General features: G+C 33.7%; 1 long non-coding RNA gene across 2 annotated transcripts in view; it reads right to left on the bottom strand.

Annotated features, from left to right (window-relative positions):
- Window positions 1–22,523, bottom strand: part of LOC124992650 (uncharacterized) — a 461,214-nt gene that overhangs the window by 123,888 nt on the left and 314,803 nt on the right. Inside the window, exon 6 of one of the 2 annotated variants that reach the window (XR_007110160.1) lies at window positions 15,229–20,904. The exons of the other annotated variant lie outside the window; for it this stretch is intronic. This is a non-coding gene — a long non-coding RNA (uncharacterized LOC124992650). Of the gene's footprint in view, window positions 1–15,228; window positions 20,905–22,523 lie in introns of those variants that run through there. 2 annotated transcript variants of the gene reach the window in all.

The raw sequence follows: 22,523 nt of genomic DNA, 5'->3' as shown, positions 1-22,523 counted from the left end.
GGGCCTACTCTGCTTTATTATTAGAGGGCTGTCTCGGAAGTCCAGCAGCCAGTTTGTTTTCTGCCATTAATAAAAAGTCTACTTTTTTTTCCACTTCTTTGAATAAGTTGAAAAGGCTCCATGTTGGGTAGAGGGGGGCCAGGAAGAGAGGGAGAAATGGAGGGAACCAACTGTGGTGTAATCCCCCAACAAAAAATACTGTCTACTGTGGAGAACTCCCCAAGGTTTACAAATGCCCAGGCTGGGCTTCTAGTGTGATGTGTAACAGAGTAATAACTCGGCCTCAGACTGATCCTCCTAAGATTACGAAGAAATCTACGAGAAAGACATATTTAAAAATTCTTCAAAGCCAAACACCTCAGTTGGCTAGTGTTTCTTACTGAAGATGTTCAGAAGCAGGGAAAACAATCACAATATAATTGATTTCTTACACTTCATTTACATATTTTCCAAAATACATAGAAGGACTTCAAGGAAGACCTACCAATTTGGATATATATATATGAAATATTTATGTTGACTTGTGGCCTAGGGAAAGCTATTTCAGAGGCCAGGAAAGATGATGCCAAGTTACTTGGTGCTCACAAACCATTAGACAGAAAAGGAGAAACTTCTTAGAAAGAAGGAATGGTTAAATCTTCTTACCTAAAAGAATCCAGAGCAACCCCAAACCTTATAGGACCAAGAAAAAAACCAGGATTTATGCACACTTACTTGACCAAACAGAAGTAGTCCATGTTTACTTTTATACATATTTTGTGTTTCCAGGAATTAATTATGAAGTTAACAAACATAAAATCATTACTTATATCAACAATAAAAAATTTAGTTCACCTTCACAGATTTTTTCACTTTTAAATTATCCATAAAATATGCATGGAATTACCTTATTATTAAAAAATGAAACTATTTAATCTTAAATTCATTCATCTCAATTACCTTCAAGTTATATCTGATTTTAAACTTCCACAAATAAAATATTATATACAAGTTAATACTGGCTGGTACTGCACTTCATCTGATAAAGCTACATTTAGCATGAAGAGAGGTAGTGAAAAGTAACATTCAATGAAAATTGAAACTAACAATGAAAAAAATTGTGTGGATGATTTTAAGAAGATGCCTCAATTTTTACACTGTTTCTAATAAAACTATCTAAGAAATGAAGACATATATGTATGTATGTGTATACAAGTACATGAATAAACCCTTGTGTACTTGGCCACTGAGAAATAAGAAAACTAACCATGGAGATGACAAACAGATAATAATAGCAACTAAGTTTCTACATACTAAAACTATCTTTGTAGAGCTACACTAAAAACACTATTTTTCAAATGTTTACAAATGCCCAGGATTTTTTTTTTTAACTTCTCTATATTAGGAACTTTGTTTTTCTTTTCCAAATGAAGTCACTAAGGGATCAGTGGGATTTGAGTGCTAAGTTAAATGTCTAGTAAGAAATTAAACAAAAGAATCCAAGCAATCAAAATGATGCCTGCATTTGCTGCCCACAGAAATGTAGGCTGCACTGCATGTGTAAATGGCAAGAAAATTTGGGCGTTAGCTAACCCTTTATGTCCTGCTTTTCTCAAAATTCATCCAATCATGACAGCTTGTAAAACCATTTACATAGTTAAGGTGCATTAGACCAAGCTTAGACATGTTTACCAGCATGCTCATTTGAAGAAGAGTTTAAGGTAGAATGTACCTTTTCCAATTTCATAAGTAATTAATTTGGATTGTAATTCCCCTGAGATACTCCTCTTCTGGACATTATTAATGTAGCCTAATGTTTAAATGATTTAAGAATATCTCTACACCTCTTCTGTATCTTCACTGGAATACTGAAGTGTTTAGGACTTTTAAGCTGAGAAAGATATTGATCCCATGAACCCTGAAATGAAATATAATCATACTTATATTTGGCAAAATTCCAGAGTAGCTTTCTTGATGGATCCTAAAAGGCTTTAAAGAATGTCATTTTGGAAAATTGATGTTTTCCTTAAAGAGATGTAAAGTTAAAAGCATGAATATCACAATATTATCAGAGTAACACAAAAGAGACAAAAGAAAAACTAATACTTCATTGGTCTTTGGTAGATGTTTAAGTTGAGTAATGATTTTGTTTTTAAAAGAACTCAAAGTTCACAGTAAATAAGCAAAGAATATGATAAATAAAAAGAATCAAACAGGGGGTAGTATAGTTATATAAAACAGTGACTTACTATTTCAAAATTAAAATGTACAAATAAGCTGGTGCCAGAGAAGAGGTGATTCCTCATTTCCACCGCATTGAGCAAGCTCACATCGGCAGCAGACAGCTTTTAATGTATGCGTCTGGCTCTGGCTGTCCTCCCAACCAAGAAGCCATGGAATTGTTAATATCACTGCTTTTTTTGTATGCAACACACATCATTTTCTCGCTCTTTGTTGTAGATCTCTCTTTTATTTTAAGCTTAGTATGATCTGATTTTCCAAATCATATTATAAAGCCCCCAAAACAAACAATATTATCCTGTCACAGCTGAGACAGAAGTGCAGAGAAAGTGGTATTCATCTGTACACATACAGCATAAAGTAGTTTATATAAACCCAGTTACTCACTTACATCTACACACACCTTTATGAAGTAAAAGGAAAGCTTTATCAGTGATACTCTCACAAAAGACAATTCACATAGCAAAGTTACATAGAGAGGTTCAAAGAATGTAATAAGTAAAACAAACATAGTTTGCAGGTTTACAGGGAAAATGAATGGAAAATAAGTTAACAGATAATATGTGTGGTTCATAAATATGAAAACTAAAAGAAAATGTTTGCATTTAAAATATCCTGTATCTCATATCACTATAACCAATAAAAAAACACCTATCATTTATATTATTTTGGAACTAAGCTGATAGAACATCTTATTCATGTTATTTATGATTATGCTAAAACAGGTGTCAGTAAACATATACCTGTATGTGATTGTTGTATAACAGGTAGTTTCTGATTCATTGTGTGAACACTGCTAGCAAATCTAATCAGGTTTCTGTATGCATGTATGTACACATGGAAAGTTATTTGTACTGAAAAACTCTTGGCTTTTAAATATTTTCATTTGCAGCAAGAAGTTAAAAGAAGTAAAAGAGAAATACTACTAAGAATCTTTACTGTTTATACTACTTTCTTCCATTTGGGGTTTTAAAACATGTTTATAACAAACACATATGCACACTGAAGATATCAGAGCTTCTAGATAAACGAAATAGGTGATATAAACAAAAAAATCTAAACAGATACAGTGTAAATACATGCTTAATCGTACTCTATGTGCCTCGTAGAGATGAGGGCTCTCTTCACAATATTGTATTAATTTTTTAAGCAATACAACTTTATAGGTGATTCGTATTTTGTGATATTTCAAACCATAAGTAATTCTATCAAATTCAAGAAAAATGTGAATAAAAACTCCATACAGTATTCTAAAATACATTCATACATTTATTTTAACAACACAGAAAATAATTTATGGTACCCATGTAAAGCAGTGGAGTTAAAAGAAGGAAGTAACTTTCTTTCCTTTTTTGTGGAAAGTCTCTAATCTCCATTTTGAATCTCGATATTTATAAAGTAATACTATTGTAAATTTTTTGAATAGATTCAGTTTATTGATTTTGTCTTCAGAAAATACATATTTGAGGTGGCAATGACTAATAAATGTCCAAAAGTGACACATTAGTTATGGTTGGAATAGTTACTGTTAATAAAGCTAAAATTCCTATTAAACTGAATCTATACAGTTCAGATTCAGTTGTCAGAGGATCCAGGAGAGTTTGACTTCATAGGTGAGGTTCACTACTTTATCTCATACAGGTCCATGATACACCCACACACAAAGTAAAATGTGAAAACCAAAAGGTGCCATATTTTCCTAAATTCTTGATGAGAACTCTCATTCTTGAGCTCTTTAAATAAGAGAATTTCTGATACATATAAAATATTTTGTTTGGGTGAAAGACTGAGGAAAACTCTGGCAGTAAATACGAAGTGTAAAACAGGATTTTCCTTAAATCGGTAGTAAAATCTAATAGGGTCAGTAAAAAAGACTGTAAATCATTTTATTTTAGGCCTCAAGCATGAGAGCTGTAGATTACATATTCTGAGCCATAGTTGTATGAAGACATAACAGGATTTATTTAAGTAGTCAATGTATGTAATTTGATGCAAATAAAAAAAGTTATAAATATAAACAACTCTCTTCCATTAACTAAGGAGATATTCTCTTACACAAACCACCTTAAAATACACCCAAAGAAGCATCTAAAACCACTCGTATTTTAATTCTGCTTCTTACATAGATATCTTCTGTTGCTTTCATATGGTCTTTATAATACAAATGCTATTTCAGTGCAACTGTGTAATCACTTTAGACTACAGTTTCTGACAATAGTATTTTGGGGGGTGGGTCATGGTGAAAACATTGCTGATTATAAAGAAAAGCATTGTTCTTTTCTCCTAGGCAGGATCTAGGTATGTTCTTTTGTTCTGCTGGTAACTGCAGACAATCAATAAGGTCCAAAGCTGCTGGTTCCCCTCCGCCTAGGTCCCAAGAGCCTGACTTGTGATGTTACTAAAATACCTCACAAGTTAGGGTCTCAGGGACTAGGAAAAGTCTGGTTTGATGCAGGAGAATTCTTCTTCCAGTAATAAGGATGGCTTAGTTGGGTTCGGTTAGACTTTTTCCTCTGAACACTAATTAAAATACTTAAGTAGACATATAAATGATAAGTAAAAGTTAGGATGAGCCGAATAATCATGATGACCATTTACAGACTAATTCCAGACCTTCAAATAATGAAGAATATGAGAAACAATGCAGACAATGAACAGTTAAGAGCCATTCCATTAGATTCAAAGAAAGAGACTAAAAATGGGTTAAAATCTGCTGCTAGCCGATTTGTACAGCAACACCATAGCCTCTTTTACATTAAAGAAGGGTTATATACCAGTTAATGGGAACCTAATTGAAATTTTGCTTTCCATTACACTTCTATACATCACAACTGTTAAGGTGGGCCCAGGACATATAACCTCTAAATCTGATTTACACATACACCGTTGCAGTTAAGAATAAAACAAAAACTTTTTTGCATGTCATAATTTAATACCTCTGAAGCTTAATTTTTTTTCATCAAATCTCCAAACTATTCATACAACAAATATTTCCATGCATACTCTGTAGTTATATGAGCAATGCCACCTAATCAACATGTAACTTAAAATTCTGGCAACATCATAAGAAAAAAAAATGATTCTATTTCTTGAATAACTGCATTATAAAGCTCGCGCTACTCTTGAAAACACACAATCCCAATTCTGTATATTCACTGAATTTCCTCCGATCTTTTAGCCTTGTTTGTGGTTCAAGAACAGAATTTGTACTTTAGGAATGATCCAAGGCTTAGTAGCACAGAACGCAGGGTAAAACAATCGGACCAGCCATAACATAAAAGTCCTGGCCACAGAAGTAGAATCTGGTTCTTCTGAAGTGGTTGATCTTAAAAGGGAAAAGAGGAGGAAAACAAAACAAAACAAAACAAAACAAAACGGAAAGAATTAGAATGTTTTCCTGTAGAACAGGTGAATCATCCATTTCCAAGTTAGCTGCAAGGAAAGCTATGCTGAACAAAATATTTGCTAACTGCCCCCCCCTCCTCCACCCTAGTACCACACCCCTTTCCAACCACCACCCCCCACCCCTGTCCAGATCTTTACTTTGCCTTGTAAGACTTTAAATATTCTGCTCCATGATGTAATGCATCATTATATAAGATCTTTCTGTTTATCATTTGATTTTCCATACTGAATTAGTTATGACTTAAAATAAATAGTTAAAAAAATCAAAAACATTAAAACAAAAAAGCAGCATTCACAAAAAGCCAAAAAATAAAACAGTCCTTAGATATAAGTCCATGCTTTTCCTTAAAACTGAATATGGCTTTACAATTTTTGACCATAGCATTCAACCAATTATTAGAATGAAAAATCTCACCCCTCCATAAATATGACATTAACATAATTATACCACCCCCATCACGGAGACCCATCCTCCTTAGGGAATACATCTGATGCTCCAAAGATGGAAATCAGTCAGATTTTAGTTGCTCTCCAACGTACCTTTGCTTCTCACTGACTGACTGGCTTTTACCCTCCACGCACTCACACGCCACCCCCTCCCCTCGGCTAGACACGGATGCCCGAGCGAGCACGCGCGCGCACACAGGCATACAGACACACGGCGAGAGGCGAGGCAAAGCATCTGATGCTGACTCAGAGCGCTTCTGTGTGCAGGGGGTGGCAGCGGCTGGTATTTTCACTGCGCTCATCATTAACATTAACTCACAGTCTAGCATCCACCCTCTCCCAGACCTGCTGGACTGCAGCATTTGCATGACGCTGTCACTCTAGCCTTTGCAGGTCAGATGATGGGAGGGGGGAAAAAAGAAAGGAAAGGAGAGAAAAGAAAAAAAAAAAAAAAAAAAAGCCTCAAGCCTCTCATGAAATGCCTTCATTTCTTCCCGGGTCTCCTTATTTTTCCACCTTTCTACCTCCTCGGTGGCTGTTTCTCAGTTGTTTGACATCTTTCCGGAAGAAAATGTCTTGTGCATCAATGAGCCCTCGTCAGTTGGTCCTCCCCTCCCCTCGCACCGCGATCCCCACCCCTTTCCCCCTGCTAATCAATAAGACAGATCTCCGAAGGCAGTTGTGGAAACAGGCTCCGACACAGTCTCATCCTGGATCCCCTACCTCAGGAAGCAGGCAGACAGATTCACACGTGATAGAGAGAAATAATGTGGCAATTATTTAACAACCCTAGACTTTGCGCCTTCATTTTTCCCCCTTGGCTGAAGAAAGAGCAAAAGAGTCTTTTCATTTCTATATGAAGCCCCCAAACACCCCAAGAGATAGATGAGTGAGGCCAATCTGTTCAAACCTATAATTTCTAGTAATAATAATAATAAGCTGTGATTTTAATAAAAGTAATTGCTTCATATTTTTATTAGCTGTGCTCTCATTTCACAGGAATTATAAGACCAGCCAGGATCTGAATCATCAATATGATTTAAACTGTGTTGAAATCCTAAGTTGCTGGAATGAAACCAACTAACAGGATATTAGTATATTTAAATTTTTAAAAAATGACTTTTAAAAAATTGTAACACATAACTGTGTGTTTGTGAATATGGAAAAGTCTTAGAGATTGAGACATTGTTTGCAGGCTATAAATATTAATGATTGGATATGTATGTCTAAATAAAACATGGATTCTTGTACATATGTAGGAATAATCTACTATATGCATTATTACAGAAGAAAGTAAAATATTTGGCTGAACACAGTCATGTGTATGCTAGTGTCTCACAACACACAAGGCAGTACACAGGTTTTTTACCCAGTTCCTTTGTTCTTCAATTGCTCCCTGTAATGACAGTATGGTAAACTGCCTACCTTTCCTTTCTACATGAGCAGTATTTCTGAATTACTTGCCAGACAGTACTAGCCATCAGTGACTCTGCGGCATACAAGAAATGCATACAAAGGGAGGTAAAGCATGCAGTCCTCAAGCCAACACTAATGCTGTCCGTGCTGTAGATATTTCAGTTTACTCTCACAGACAGATCCCAGCATGCAGTGCGGCACTGCAGGACCAACTAAGGTGGCAGTTTGGCAACAGATCTGTGGCAACAAAGTGAAGAACAACCATTCGCAGAGGTTCCAAAGAAAACATCACACAGCCCATAAAGAGATAGAAGCATCTGTAGTAGAATATGCATCTCTGAAATCAGCTCCTACAGGCTCCTGATTTGAAAGAAAAAGGAAAAGGAAATGGGGATGGGCGGGGGACCTCAAACACAAAAGCAGAAAAAAAAAGTGGGCACCACATGGAAGTATGGAGTTAAGTACATACTCTCATGAGAAAGAGAAAGGCAGGAAGAAAAAGAATAAGAGTGAGAGAGAAAAGAAAATACAGAAATGGGAAGAGGGAGCAAAAGCGTGAGGAGGGGAAAAAAAAGGAACAGCTAGTAAAGAATCACTAAGCATGAATCAACAAATACAATATGAAATTGTACTTCAGAAACTGAAGATTCAGGACAAATGTTCACGCTTAGAATCCAATAAAAACTAAAACAAAAATTAACACATGCGCAGCATAGTGTAAAATACTTATTGTCAGTAACAGTGAGATGCCTGCTGAATTCTTCCGGTTCTACGTGTGTTAAATTGATCGTCTCTTAATCTCTCATTGCTCGGACCCATCTTTTATTTTATTTTTATTTTCTTAACTCTCCTGCATGTGTAACCTTTATATTATTTTTTTTCTAGACACTTGCCCACAATACTCTGGATAAATTAATGTCATGACCTCACTATGGCTATCAGACATAAAATGTCGACTATTTTAATAATTGAACATGTGCTTACAGCAACTGCCTACTGATATGCCCGCTCTCTGGACTCTGCCTCCATAAGCACCTCACTCCCAGCTCTGCGAATCAGGCCCACTAATCACTGCCATTTCTTTTATTACATACAAAGACAACTACACTACAACTGAGGGGTTTTGAAAATCTAAAGAAATAAAGGTTTGAAGAGAAATAATAATTAGAACTGAATAGCCATACATGTAAAATATTTATACCCAAACAGGTTAACCAGTTTCAAATGCCCAAGCTTCTGTCAGGACATCCTTTAGGGCCAATAGGAAGAAAGACTTGAATAAATCAATATTTATTCCAAAGGCAATGTTATAAATCAGTGCAGTTACCACTGTCATAAAAACAGATTTCTCTTCTAAGTCTCAACTTCTAATCATTAATGCTAATGCATCCCTAAATCAGACTTTATACTTTGCCTATAGTGAAAATATTTACAAAGTAAAATTCTGACTCTGTTTTACATTTAATTTAAATAATGCAATATATGCAGGGTCTTGCTAGATCAGTTATTTTTACATGTTATTGTAGATTTGTTAACTTTGAAAGAATAGTCAATCTAGAGCTGAATGCACAGGAAATGACATACTAAGTAAAGGAAGCAATAACTACTCTGAAATACTTTAAGGCAACCTGCCTACTTCTTACTCCTAAAACAGGAATCTTTTATTATAAACTTTTGAAATCAGTGTGATTCTAGCAGTCACACTTAAAGTTATGGGTAAAGTTTGGAATGATGAGGATGGAGGACAAAATATTACCTGTAGTTCAACATTTATAGATGTGCAGAATGCATTTATTACTTGCACATCATTTCTTTGTTTTACCTAACCTGCGTTCTCCAATAAGCTGTAAATAGTCACATGCAGTTAAATACATAAAGAGAAAAAAACTATAATGAATTTCCTGTTTCCCTAACCATATATCAAATGTATAGCAAGTATATATGGCAGGTGATGACCACATTGGACCATAAGCATATAAAACATAGTCAACCTTGCAGAAAGTTTTATGGGCCAATGCTGAGTTAAACAGTTCTTGGGAGAAGTTGTATAGCATAACTGATCATTGGATCCCAATATTTTCCAATCTCTGTTAAAAGAATAATGCTATGTTAATTTATTTGGAGATCTGAAAAACAGAATTTCTTTTGGCTGAAGAACAACTTGTGTTTTTATTTACAAATTGATTTGAAATACTTAAGATTAACTAAAGAAGAGGATTATATAGAAAATTTCGAATAGTTGATTTTTAAAAATAAAAAAAAACCAACTATATCTACTCATGCTAAAGTCTCTAAGTACATCTGAGATGCTTATTTCTCTAGCCTTTCCAGAAATGAGAACCATACTCTTTTCAGAACACAACAAATATTACATATATCTGCTTTCCATAAAGAAGGTATGTAATAGTGTGAACAGCAAAAATTTAGAGCAAAAGGTCTTTCTAAACAGGTCCTATTTATTTAAGAAAGAAAGCACTTAGGAGCATAAATAAACATGGTTAGACTTTTTTCTTTCTTCCTTATAAGAGTAAAGAAAGAATAAAGGGAAGGGAGACAATGGTCAGATACCAATAAACTGAGATAATCTCATTAGGAATTTTCTGTGAAATAAAACACTGAGAAAGTCAAAAAGTAAAAGAACACAAAACAAAAGTCTGTGTGTGTGTGTGTGTGTGTGTGCGTGTGCACACACACGTGCGCAGGCACACGAAAAGGTGCACACACCTATACGTTTTGGTAAGATAATTTGAGCTACAAATCAGATTCTAATAGTAAATATTTGAGGCTAAGTTAAACTAAAGGAAAATATAAATGTACATGAGCTATTACTTTAAAAATTTTATGGTAAATGATGCAGCTGGATTTTAAGTAGGAAAAAAATCTGACCTACATAATATTTTAGAATTTTATTATTTGAACTAGAGGATGATTCAGTGTTTAACGCTATACTTTATGACTGCGATGCTAAAGGTTTGTCAATCTGAAATTATGATTTTTGTTTTTATCTTTTGATTTAAATGTAGAGCATTCCACCCAACACAGGAAAATACAGAGATTTCTCTTCCTTTTAGGAATGATCTGGCAGGTGAATCTAATCCTCATTCTTGTATTCAGTAATGCCAAGACAGCAACTGTAACTCACTGTAGCAACCTCCAGCCCTCTCTGCTGGCTCTTTTTCCTTTTCCCCTTCCCTTCCCTTTCCTGCTCTCCTGGAAGTGTGCAACCCATTTTCTGATTCAATCTATCATCAAATTCCATCAGGATACCATGTTCAAAGTCACACCAGAAAAATGAGTCTGGAGGACAGCAAGTCTGAGAAAGGAATCAGGAGCAAAAACATTGACTAGTGGGAGGTCTTGAAGGGACAGTGATGTACACTTTGTGAGTATAGTCATGCACAGGCACAAACAGCTCTTGAGGATGCTAGTGGGAGTTCCTTTCAGGGAGAAGGCAGTTTTGAGACCACAGAAGATTATGGCCGATCAAATTATATTGAAATATGGAAGACTATTTTGCAATAGTTCACAGGATTATACATGCTAATAATACATTAATGTTTTTGCTGTGGTCATGTGCTTTCTAACATGTGAGAGGGAAGAGAATTAATCCTGGCTTTTAAAGACAAGGTACAAGTGAGAAGGTTTTAAATAATATCAAATAACTTCAGAGTTATTGTTTACTTGGAGTTGGAATATATTTCACAGAATCAATAACCATTTACTAACAACTATAGAAAAAAAATACTATTTTCTGTATGGTATTATACACAACACCTTGAAATAAAGTAGGGAAGTAGAAAGAGAACTGATTTAAGATGCAGGAAAATTGATTCTAGTGCCAGTCCTGTAATTAATAAAGTTTATGATCTTAGATAAATAATTCAAATTTTGCAACTTTAGTTCTCCTATCTTTAAAATTAGGAAGAAGGAGTAAGTTACCACCAAAGTCTAATTTAGTCTTCAAATTTTGTGCAATGGGAGGAAATTTTAATTGAAACACATTATCTATTATTTAGATAAATGTTTACCTAATTGTTTCACTTAATCCTCATAATAACTGTCTCAGAGCATATATGCCCAGGAAGAAAGATATTTCCTCTGCTAATGGACTAATAACAGAATCTCAAAAACATATCATCCCATATTAGCTGCAGAATATGGCAATATCAAATTTTTATGTAGGATCTTTTATATGGATTACCTAGTTACATTTAAATTTTTGTTCATTTGAAACAATGTATAAAATGTTTTTATTCCAGAACTAGGGAGATAATTCCCTAGGATTTAAAAAATGTGTATACACTGATATAGTACATGCACTGAGAAAAATTTATTATTTCCTTGGATTACTGCCATGTGAGTTAAAAAATATAGAATTCACTGATATAATAGACTTTTTTGCTTTAAAATTGCAGTTTTTAAATGTCAGAACAAAATATCTCAGTTTATAAAACCTCCTAAAATAGGTTTTACATATTTTGAATAACAAAGAAATCAGAAAGTCAGGTGAATCATAGGTTAAAAAAAATGTCAGCTATCAAAAACTTTTTTTAAGTTTTAGAATACTCATTTTAAAATGTTACTTAATTGAAGTGTAATGAAGTTATTAATGGGTGGTTATTATTCTGATTGTGCATAATCATTTTTATTCTATTTTCTTCAATGAAAAATATGTTAATTTATGGGTTTTTTTACTATAAAGACAAATGTTTTATCTGCTGAGTATGTCAGGAATGAAGCACAAAAAAACAGTTAATTATTTTAAATTAAAAGGTGTTCTTTTCTTATAGATACTTTTGTTTTCTGGTGTTTTTCCTATTAAGGTAATTCACACATGTTCTTTTTAAGATTGAATTTCATTTTACTTTCTCTATTTTCAGGTTCAGAAATTGTTTTATGATTAACATGCTCTTAGAAGTATAAATACTAGTAGACAAGCTTAATTCTTAGAAAATATATTCTTTGATGAAGAATGACACTATACCATACCCTCAAACTCCATTGTTCATGTTTTTAATCTAGTTTGAAGAAGCTTCCCTTTCATGAGGTTAGTGGAAAATGCTTCTAAGCATCATAGACATTATTTAAATATTTCTGAACAGGGAAGGTTCAAGTGTATACAGTGTTCTCAAGCTTTCTTCCTATTCTTTCCAATCAATTGTATTGATTTTGTTAAGGGTTAGAGGGTGTACTTTCATTGATCAAGGAAATAGCCTGACACAGAAAACAGTCTGCCAATTCAGGAGAGATCAATCCTACCTTTATCTCCTTTTGGATACATTATGGTTATTTATTCAGTATCACTACATTCTATAATGTATTTCTCTCAGTTTAAGAAAGGAAATTAATCAAGAATAGTCTATTTTGGAAAATATGAGTCATTCATGGGTATGCCCCACATGGAGTTGCTAGTGAACTTTGGTGGATATTGTGACACCTGATCAAGTGTTTGGCCTCATGGTTCCCTGAGGAATTTGGTCTGTATTCAGGATTGTATGTAATGTTGAATTTTTTTTTCCCCAACATAATGGGTTTGTTTGGAAAGCAACATCTCCTTGAGAAAATGGAAATGAAAACATATCATTGTAGCCATCTTTTCTAGAGCCACCATTCGTTGCTTTTAATGCCTCAATGGAACTGGTTGAGCTACAAAGAACTCATTGGTTCTGACAGCTTTCTAACCTAAATGACACTGAATGACCCAACATGAGCTAGTTTAGAAAAATAAGGCAAATGATCAAACAAACAAAAAACCTCATGCAATATTATATTAGTATATTAGTCTCCTTAAGACAATGTGTATTCTACCTATTGGCATTTTGACCTTTCATAACCATGAAAAGGAACATGTTTTTCCAAAGTTTATTTAGATAATAAAGACAATATTAATAAATTTAAAACTCTCATGGCCTAAGGGGGCAAATGATACATCATTTCTATTATAGAAATGCTGGATTTTATTTCTTTATTTAAAAATTTAACTATTTTTTCTATTATGTGCCATGATCCCTAATTCCTTAAGGAAAAGGGTTAAATTAGAATTTATGTTTAGTAACTTTGCTATTATAAAGATGGAATTTAAGATAAAATGTATTCTCATTCCCTTGCCTGACAAAGACAAGTTTTCAAGTACATATTAAGCAAAAGAAAACTACTTTTCAATTACTAAAGGCAGTGCTCTGTAGGACAGAAAATGTACTGCTTCTCTTAAATGCTAGACCTTTAAAACATTTGCTGGATGACAGCATGATAAAAAATACAGTTTCTTTAGTAAAGAATTAAAGCTGAATATGCAACATTTCTTAGGAGCATTGAATAAGTCTATTTGTCCAGCTTACTTTGCAAAGACTGTGTAGAAAACAGCACCATAAACAGTTTCAGTCCCCACACAAGGGCTAAACAAAGAGTCCTCTTTCTAGCCATCTAATCGGGTAATTTATTTTTTCAACCATCACATAAATCGAAACACAGCTGTAACCAATGACTTGCAGATCCAGTTCCCAGCCAGCTGGAATCAGTTCTGCTGAAACAGCAAGATTTTTACATTGTTCACTTCTGTACATCTGGAGAAATCATTGAGGTTCAAAGGTGACCAGAAAAGCTCTTTAAATAAATTCAACCGACAGTGAGGATTTGCCTAAGGATCTACAAACTCTACATTCACTTCTACAGAATGTTCATGTCATGAAATAAGGACTTTTTCCACCCTTATCAATATAGACCTCATGAGTTGTTAATTGAATTAAGCATTTACATGCTCATTTCTTTCCAAAAACCTGCTTAGGTTTCTTCAAAACTCTTTCTTAGGAGTTGCTGCTAACTAGTTGTTTTATACTAAAACACTAGTACATGTAGCAACATCAGTCATAAGAATTTATAACAAAATGAGATTTAGTACAAAGAATGTACCTACTCATATCTCAAGTTTAATCCTGTTTATCTAATAAAATCTTCTATTTAGATAAAATGAAGGAGAAATACTCTCAGAAAGAAAGTAGACCTGGAATACCTCCATCAAACCAGGCAGGCAAATCCTTTGAGGAGCCAGAACCCTGGGAGGAACAAACGTGGATTAGGAATGTTCCACATGCAGTCTTGCAGGGAGGAGACTTCAGCACAAGGAGAGAAAATCAGAAGCAGCAGCTACTTTCCTCTACCTTAGAAGCACATAACACAGGACAAAAAGTACGACTCTCTAAAACAAAAGCTAAAACAGTCAATACTTGATGTAAAAAACCCGCTATAGCTGAATAAACTTAAAGCAAATTAAAACCCAGAAGATCAACTGTATCCTTGGTATATTCAGGCTATGCAGGACATATCAATTCAAATGCATCATTTTCTTCACAAAAGCTATTAAGAAGATATTCATCTTGGGGGTGAGGAATGTAGCTCAGTGATAGAGCCCTTGCCAAGCATGTGCCAGGCCCTGAGTTTGATCTTCAGCACCATGAACAATTTAAAAAAAAAAAAATCTTGGGAAAATGAATATATATGTCAGGCAAACTTCTCAAGCTAGTTTTTATTGTGTTTAAAAACGATACACAAACAAATTGCAAATACATTTTATTTTTCTTTCTTTAGTTAAATCAATATACAAGGAGACAAGTTATGTTCATTATTTAAGCATGTTAATGCCAAAGTGTGGTCATTTCGATTATACTGATCAACATTGAGTAACTTCCTCAGGAACTGTACCACTAATTGCAAAGAGTTAAGCAATAAATAGTGATAAAGTACTGAAGGACAGATGATCACACAACAAGCAGAGAGTCCCCATTTAATACTAAATTCACATAAAGGTGTTTAAGTTTTTTGTGTTAGTCAGCTTTTCATTGCTGTGCTCAAAGAACCTGACAAGAACAACTTAGAGAAGGAAAGATTTATTTGGGCTCCCTGATTCAGAGTCTTCAGTCCATGTTCAACCAACTCCATTGCTTTGGGGCCAAGGCAAGGCAGAATATCATGGCAATAGGGTGTGGCAGAGGAAAGCTGCTCACTCTTGGCAGCGGGAAGCAGAGAGAAAGAGCAAGCAAGGTGCCAGGGATAAAATATAAACCCCAAAAGCACTCCCCCACTGACTGACTTTCTATAGCCACACCCTACCTGCCTACAGCTATCACACAGTAAAGTAGTCCTTTCAAATTATTAATCCATCAATTCAATTAATTCATTGATTAGGTTACAGTTCTCATAAGCTACTAATTTCACCTATTGTTACATTGTCTCATGAGTGACTGAGGGACACCTCATACTCAAACCATAACAAGTTCATTTTCTTATTCTCTTCTTAAACATGTGGTTGATTTTATGTCAGCTACAGTATATATATATATGCTATGTAGAAACATGGTCTGAAATAGTTAGATATGTTATTTAATAAACAATGAAGTTGTCAATGTGCCTTTAAGAATTTTAGGATAATGGGAAATTTTTAGTAACCAAAAGGCAAGAGTTTTATATTCATGCTTATCACTGGTTATTAACTTGAAATGAGTTATAAAAGAAAGCACATAACCTTTCTAGACAACATAGAGAATAAGAATTGTTTTGGTGAATAATTTCAAAAATTCTAAAATAAAATAAGCTTACACTACTGTTTCCTGAAATGTAAAATTCCAGATTTTTCTTACCTCAAATTTCATCACTTTGGGGTGAATTTTATTTAAAAAATACACAAACAATAAAAAAACACAAACCTTTTCAGAATATGAACCAAACAGTCCGGAAGTAACCAGAGTATACTAGCTAACTTGATGAGTAGAAGGAAAGCTAAATTTATGGAGAAAAAAAAATGTGAATGGGCATAGCTTAATTTTATTAATACGTTATTTAAAATCAAACAACCAGGGAAATGTATCCATGTTTTAAAATGTAACTAAAATTAGTAAACCACCACATTCTATTCTCTACTATAATACTAGAAATATTAGTTTGCTTTATAAGTGAATTCTTACCACTGAATTTTCAGAACTATTTATAAACATTTTAATTATTTCAATTCACATTGATTCCCTAATCCTATAGTCCTATGATACTATATATTCATTCAAATTTATAACACTGTTGAAATATCTGTAACATGATATATTTATATATAAACACATTTACATATATGTATTTATTACATTCGTAAGAGTAAAAATATTCAAAAATTTTTATTTTCTATGATAAAAAGTCAACTATACTAACAGAAGTTGAACACATTTCACTAATTCTTGATCATAGAAAAACCAAACAAAAAGTAACCTTCCATTACAACTTCAACTGAGAGAAAATAAGAGGGTTGCTATTCTTGTTACAAAATAACATCTTTCATGTTTTCATAACCGATGATATCCTGTGATATGCTTACTTACTAATAAAATTTCCCAAGATAGTTCCTTACTTAAATTGGCATTATGAAGTTTGATTTAATTTTTTCACCAAATTTCTTTACTCATAATTTCTCAGGACTTTAACTTATAAAATAAACATTTAATATATAATCCATGGAACATAGACTTTGAGAACTTCATAGAACACTGTCATTTCTGTTTTATCATGAGCTTAGTAAAGGCAAAAAGATGTGCCAGACTTTATAAAGATTAATACTAGGTTTCTTATCTAGTTTTATGCTAGTAGACTGAGGAAAAATGATCTAAAACAGGCAATTATTCTATTGGTTATCATATTTACTCTTATTATTTAGTGCATTAATATTAGATTGATTCCAAGTACTAGAAGAATGTCATTTGATTAACATTGCAACTCCACATCAATCATATTGTATATGAATTTTGTGATAATAGTTTTTATTTCTTAGGGCTAGGTGTTAGAAGAGTAGCAACATAAATTTGTAATGTATGTTATTTAAGTATAATTATCATTAAACTAGCCTAAAGAATTGTATTTGATTGTTATTTAGTAAAGTCTTTTTAATTCTAAACTTCATTAAAGCAGCATTTGTTTATAATAGTTATTTCGTATGCATTTTTGCTTGTAATGATTACAAATCTCCATGGGAAATTGTAGAATTTTACATATTTAAAAGTGATTTGGAATTTGGCAACATAGAATGGTAATAAAAAATTCAGAGAAGGGAGGCAAGTCCAGTTTTCTTGTACAAAAATTAACATGAGGAGAATTCTGTAAGGTTGTGTTGGAAAAGTAACATGGGGTGAAACCAAATAAGATTCTTAACACATATTCTAGAGTCTTCTAGACAGAAAGAAAATTATACTTATATAATTATGCCCATAAGCCTTCTATCCATAGGATTTAAATCAAATAGTAATTCCAAGTTAGGATTACACATGAACTAATTTGTCCCTTTTCTATTTAAAGAAAAATAAACATCTAAACAGGTTTATTTTTTTCCATTTCTGATAAAAGAGAGCTGGATCTTGTTGACTTGCAAAATACCAGTGGGATTATCTTTAAAGTTTAAGTTCACCATTGCATAAGAGCAGGAATAAAGGTTTTTCAAAGACTAACCTGGATAGTTTGAAAACTTAATGGGTTTTTTGTTCCAAATTCTGGCAAGGCTTGTTATTTCTTTATCAGATTGATTCTTGATGATATTCACTCAATAAAAATACCAAGTAAAACAAATCAGGATATTTCAAAATACTAAAATTATGGTGAGGCATATTAAGTGTTTGGATTATCCAACGTATTGACTGTGTCAGAAGGTATATACCACTAACCATTTTAGATGGCTTTGTACCAGGGGTATCAGAGGTTTGTCAGATTTTCTATATCAAGAAAGAGCAGGCCAACAGTTTGGGTGTAAATTTGTAGGGGGAAATTATAAGTATGTGTATGTATTTGTGTATGTATAAATGTGTGTATATATGTGCATTTAACATACACAGGAATTGAAACTACAAAATTTTATAATAGGTGATCTTTGTAGTAACTCACTCAGTAATTTTCTGTAAAAATAAATTTGTAAACATATGAGGAAATCAGGAATCTATAAGAGGAGGCCTAATTAATATTGGGTATCAATGGCTAAAGTTATATACCAGACTGTTAAAAAAATTTATTTCAATTAGATTAAAACTAAAAAATATGTTAAGATCAGCTAATACTACATTTGGGTCAAGTCTTGGCCTATTTTTTCCTCACTTTTGCCATCCTTGTAATTATTCACTTTTAAATAACTGAAATTTTTTCCTTTGCAAAGAATTATGAAATGTTAAGTTTGAAATTTCTTGAGTTTGAGAATCAAAAGGGCTTCCAAATATATCATGCCAACCAATGAATTTATCTTTCTTCATCTTGAACTAGTAAAAACTTCTCAAAATATTGCAGGCATTGTTGTAACTAGGGATAGAGCACGTGAGCTACATAATAGGCAATGTTCATGAACTAGGTTAGAGAGAAAGAAAATTATACCCATATAATTGTACCCATAAGGCTTCTATCCATACAGTTAATTAAAAGGGAGTCGGGGGGTGGGAAAGAGACTTCGTGTCAAATATTCCAATACATTTGGTCTTTTTAAAATCAGTCTCGTAAAAACAAAATTCAGAACCTAAAAATGCGATAGATTATACATAGGTGGGCACTTCAAATGGCACATGCCTATCAAGAGTTACAGGAGGTTATTTGCAGAGCTTTCAGTCACTCGTGAATTTAAATTGACATATTTTTATGTGTTCCCTGTGTATAAGAGACTTAGTTGCTAAAGAATAACTAAAATGAGAAGAGAGATAGCCTGTAGGGGACAAGTCAGATAGACACGTGGAAAACGTGGAAGACGCAAAGCATTCTAGGATGTACAGTGATTTGAGAACACAGGGAAGATTCACTGTGTACTGAGTACTTTGTGAAAGGCTCAGAGCAAGGACTCCATTTGAATTAGCCTTGAAGGATGAGAAGGAGGAGGAGGCAGGGCATCTTGTCTGTGGGCTGAACAGGAGCAAAGGCTGACAGGTGGGGATTCATACATACTTGGGACATGATCAAGCTAAAGAGGTTAAAAAATGTTGTTTTATGCAAATAATGTTACTAGGAAAACTGACCAAGCAATTCTGTTGGGGTTGGGCGACAGAGGGTGTTTAATGTGGTACTGGAAATTCATAATTCAGGCAAAATTCAGCCATAAAAATCTTTTTTGAGTAGCCATTTTAGTGTATTACTAATAAAAATACTATTATAAAGATCCATAACAATGCTAACAATTAGCATTTATTTAAAACCTAATTCCTACCTGGATCTGTGCTAGTATATATAATGCCGCTTTATCATCACAGTGATCCCATTAGGTAAACACTATAATTAATTGCAAATTATTGAAAGGAATCTGAGATTCAAAGACGTCAAGGAATGTACCCAATGTGATATATTTGATGGTGACCTGATTTCAAAGTTCATTCCTTTCCTAGAAGTTTTGTCACACTACCTTTCAAAATTAAATCAGCCTTGGGCTGGGGCTGCAGCTAGTGGCAGAGTGCTTGTCCAGCAGGTGTGAGGCACTGGGTTAGACCCTTAGCACCACATAAAAATAAACAAATAAAGTCATTCTATCCATTTACCACTACAAAAAAAAATTATTTAAAAATTAAATGGGCCTCTCCGAAAGCACACTACTGAACATGTTTCATGGCACAAAAGCATGAACAGTCTCTGTCATGTCAGGGAGGACCCTGTACAGAACCTCCAAGAGGACCCAGAGATTCCAGAATTCTCTTTGTGTCTGGAACATTTTGGAAGTGTGACTCAAACACGAGTGTGTCTATCCCAAGTTCATGTTCTTTCCTTTGTCACGTGCTACTGTTTGTCCAATTAATCATTTAAGTAGCTTTAAAGATTTCATTTTGGGAATGTAGCATAATTTGCTTAGCTGATTCCCAAATGTTGAGGATCCTAGGGGTTTCAAATTGTAGTTCTTTATGTCTAGTGTTAAATTGAATGCCTATCTCCATGTGACATATCCCTCCATTTGAATTTCCTCCTTTGATGGTGCAGAAGAGGGATGGTTATCATGATTAAAAGGGTCTGAATAACTGGTTTAACTGAATAATTGATGGTCTAGAGACATCTTCTATTTTTATTTAAATTTTGCAACATATCAAACACAGAACTGTAATATCTAATATGACTTCGTTAAAGTCATTGCTTGTACGTTTAATTAATTAATTCATTTTCCATTGATTCATTATTCATTTTGTTGCCCAACTATTTCTGATCTAACTATACATTATATGACTGAAAATTCAGGTAGTTTTCTTTATCCAGTAGTCCTGTGAGAGCAGCCACTGAATAACATTCAAAGGACCTATAAAGAAAAGCATTCTATTCTCTCCCATGTGGATTTCTCAAGTTACACAATATGGAACATGTAGCAATACACTGGTTTGTCTGGTCCAGAAGAAGGAGGTCAGTTGCTGGATCATCAAAGTCTGTACCAAATCTTCTATGATGGTTCTGTTGAAATAAAATCTATCAGCTTAGAGGCTTCAATTAGCATTCATTCCATTCATACTTCTGATAGTATTTTAGATGTTTTAAAATAAACACTTTAATTGAAGAGAAGGAAACACTAGTATATCATAGGACAATTATTTTCCAGAGGTCTAAATTAAATTTGAAAGGCACAGCACTCCTAATTTCAGAACTTAACATATTAAAGAGAAGCAGATGAAATAAATTGTTGAAACTTAGAAACTTGAGTTCTAATTTAGTCTCTGCTATGTTCACTGGGTAAGTACAAATAAGATACCTTACATATCAAGGTTTGGGGTTCTTCATTTGAAAAAGCATTAAAGTACCACATTGGAACAGAATGTTAATTTTGCAACTGTAAGCCCAATGAAAACAAAATAAAACAAAACAAAAAAAAGGCATATAAATATAGAATAACATTTCCATGCAATGCATGAACTTTGAGTTATTTGACCTGCTACTTTTGATGCACAGTTTATTAAATAGGAAAATAATAATCCCAGTTCATTTTCTCTTGAATTTCATAAAGTTGGATTTATGCACCTAGAATGCAGTGACAGGGTTACTGAGTTCTGAAGGAATGAAGCAAAGAGTAAAGGATAAAATTTGAATTTCTTTATTTCCCTCCCCCACCCCCATACTGGGGATCAAACTAAGGGCCTTGCACACATTAGGTAAGCAAGCACTCTACCAACTGAGCTATATGTACAGTCCAATTTGAATTTCTTTCATAGATTAATATACATAGGTCTAGTGAAGTATAAAGAAATACAGATAAATAACTGAGATTTCAGCATTGAGGGCCCTGTTACACTGAGTTGAAGAATCAAATAAAATGTTCAAATTGTAACAATGTCATCTCAAGACACAACCCCCCCAAAAGTTTTAGATTTAAAAAACCAAAAATTCTAATGTGAAAAACACTTTAGAATTTTCTGAAAAGATGACTTCATAATTGTTTTTTAAAATAACTTACTTGTACATAGACTCCCCCAAAATGCATTAGTTTATGGGACACAAGAGGCAAAAGGACAAGTCAGGGGAATGGATTACTTATGTGTCCTTTTGCTGATTTCTTCCATGTACTAGAGTTTTTCAGTGCCATGAGTAGCAGCACAGATTTCCTACAGTAGGAGAAGATCCTTCAGGTGCATTCTCAAATAATCCCAATGAGTTTTAAGGGAACCTGATTTGTGGCTGCAACAATTTATCCCAAACTCAATTATCCAGTTTTCACAACTGTAAAGTGAGAGTACATTCCCATATAGCTTGGTACATTTTTAAGTGTTCTTTCCCCCTATATTTATTATTTTTAAAATAGTTAATAAATAATATGAAGAAATAAAAGGCACGTTTCCATTTCTGACAACCCCTAATCCCCTGTTCTGGCAGTTGTGAGGATATTTAGAAATATTTTTTCCAATATTTTAGACAATGCCCCTGAATAGACCTCTGTTCACTAAAAGAAAATTTCCAAAAGATGTGCCACATTGTTCAGAAATGAAAGTAACCGAGGCTCATTTCTTACAGAGAAGGAAAACACATTGGTTATTGCATGAAATAGAAGCATACATTATATAAACAAAGGAACAACAGCCATA

The sequence above is a fragment of the Sciurus carolinensis genome, chromosome 9 (genome assembly GCF_902686445.1).
Source record: "Sciurus carolinensis chromosome 9, mSciCar1.2, whole genome shotgun sequence".
In the NCBI taxonomy this organism is placed as follows: domain Eukaryota; kingdom Metazoa; phylum Chordata; class Mammalia; order Rodentia; family Sciuridae; genus Sciurus; species Sciurus carolinensis.
This window is presented reverse-complemented; position numbering and strand designations above follow the sequence as displayed.